This window comes from Taurulus bubalis (genome assembly GCF_910589615.1).
Source record: "Taurulus bubalis genome assembly, chromosome: 1".
In the NCBI taxonomy this organism is placed as follows: Eukaryota; Metazoa; Chordata; class Actinopteri; order Perciformes; family Cottidae; genus Taurulus; species Taurulus bubalis.
This window is the reverse complement of record NC_136589.1, coordinates 3,210,303-3,213,052: the sequence shown is the minus strand read 5'-3', so window position 1 is coordinate 3,213,052 and position 2,750 is coordinate 3,210,303.

Sequence of the window (2,750 nt, the reverse complement as noted above, 5' to 3'; positions counted from 1 at the left end):
AATGATAGTTATTAATCTTTGTATTCAGCTCATTCCTAAATTTCAACAACAACAATCAATTACAAAACTGAAAAACGCATTTACAGAGGAAAATCATTTTAATCAGTGTGTATATATGTATATATATTAAAAAAACAGTAACTGTACTATAAATCTTGAAATCATAAAAAAAGAAAGATAATACACATTTCCAGGAAGTCAAAGTTTGGCTCATCATTTTTATACATTTGACATAATCACAGTTTGGATTGTGTTATCTAAGTTTTTTTTAAAAATAATCCACAGCTGCATTTTTAACAATTCATCGTCAAATACATTTTTTAATCTTTATTTGTTTTTGTAAAAGCACAAAGTGAGTAAAACCACTCGATTCCAATGCAACTCTACTTGGAATCATCTCACCCTGCGATTGGTTTTTAGAAAAAAAGAAAAAGAAAGATTTAAAGACAATCGATTGATTAACGTTTGATTTTCACGGCTTGCATTGATTTTTAACAAAAACATAAGTGATTTAAAGATGTGCAGATTCTTGACGTTGAGTGGCAGACAGGGCTGGGTGAGAACCTGCGTGTGAAATCATATATATATATATATATATATATATATATATATATATATATATATATATATATATATATATATATATTTTATATATATATATATATATAGATATAAAATATATATATATTTTATATATATATATATAAAATATATATATATATATAAAATATATATATAATATATATAAAATATATATATATATATATATATATATATATATATATATATATATATATATATATATATATATATATATATAAAGATATAAAATATATGTAACGCAATCTAAGGAATGTTTTAAAAGTTTAGTTCAGTACATTTGACTTTTGGAAATTGCCCCCCGTTAAAGTAAACCATCCAAAAAAAAAAAGATAAAACGCTGAAAAAATGAGGAGCAAACAAATGTTGAACTGTCCCTTTAAGGCTTAAAGGGACAGTTCACCCCTGTTTTTCTGCACCTGTACCTGTAGTGCTATTTACCAATCTAGGTTGTTTTTGACTATTTGTAAAACTCAACACCAACGTCTCTTTTTCCAGAAATCCCGACCCCGTTACTCATCCAGTATAAATGCACACTTCCGTCCGCACGGTGATACGGCCGTTTGGTGGAGAGAAAATAGTTCCCAAATGAAACTTATCTTGAGTAACCGAGTATTTTAAAAAAAAAAAAAAATTGTGGCTGCTTTAAGCATCACAAGCCGGGACAGCTGATACCTACCTTGAGTGATAAATAGCACTCCAGTTAAGAGGATTTATTTTTTATTTTTAGATCTTGGGGGTGAACTGTACCTTTAAAACATGAATGGGCGATTTGAAAGAGAGACAATGAGTTACAGAATAACGTTGAGTCTATAAATCTTCTCCTGACCTTCAGGTGAAGAAGCGCGGTCGTAAAGCTGCAGACAGGAAGCAGCTTCCGCTTGTAGAATGATTTAACAACAGCTGGGTCTCTACACACAGACGAGACCTTCAGGACTGATTTTCATTTATTTAGATTAATGTATTGATTTCTTTTAATTCATAACTTTATTATTTAATGTATAAAGCATCCTAAATTAAACGTATCTTTGTGCCACCATAACCAAAAAGGCATTCAAACTCATAACTCCTACAATATAAAACAGACTGCAGATACATTTCCTGTTGATTGACTGATCCGTGAAGTGTTTTTAGTGCTAACTTTTTTTACAACATCAGTGACAGAAACACACCGTAAAGTGAGAAATTACAAAACTCCGACGAAAGAAAATGCAAACAGAGCAGCAGAACATTGACAATCCTTGAAACATTTGCCCCCAAAACTATTTGTGTGGATTTAACATGATACGTTAGCATGACTTGCTCTCCTGCCAAGAGTCCGACGGGAAGAGAGGCGTTACATCTGTGGGTTGAGCATGAAGCTAGCTGGCTCTGCTCAAACGGTAAGAAAATACATTGTTAAAGCCCACGAGCTAACACGCTTCATCTTGTTCGTGTAAGAAAAGGCGACCAGTCTTTATGCTAAGCTAAGCTAAGCTAACAGTCTTCTGGACGTGGCTTCATATTTATCGTACTAATATGAGAGCGGATTCAATTTTCTCATCGAACTCGAGGAGAGAACGCAACATACACATACATAAAAAAAATGATTAATTTAAGTTGCTAAATGTGTAAACTTTGTGATTTTAGCTAACGGGGTTTTTACCGATTGTGACCGCAGAGAAGTGTTGACGTGGGCATTTCCAGCTTTGGATCGAGTAAAACTTTACTCCCGTCCGGCGTCGCGCGCCAGACAGAAGGACGTCATCTTCCAGTTATTTATGTATTTATTTATTTTAAAGTCTGACAATACTCTGAGACAAATGGGCGAGGACGTCCAAACAGCCAGACTCGACGTGAACACTTCATATTTAGGGATGTTTGAGGAAACTGCTGAGTAAGAAATCTTGGTGAAAAGGCATAATCCAGAAAAACCACGACCAGATCCACAAATAGTCTGTGGCGACAGAGAGAGACCGCTCACCGGGGCGCAGCTGCTAAATGTGGGCTGTGACCGTTGTATTTCGTCCCTCTGGCCGGGGACGGACACAGAAGGACGACGGTTCGGCGCCTTTGAAGGAGGTGGCGAGGCGTTCAGGGCCACACAGGCAACAAGACGTCCATGAATGGCTTCCACTCGACAGGCTGGCGGCACCTCGTCACGCCTCCCG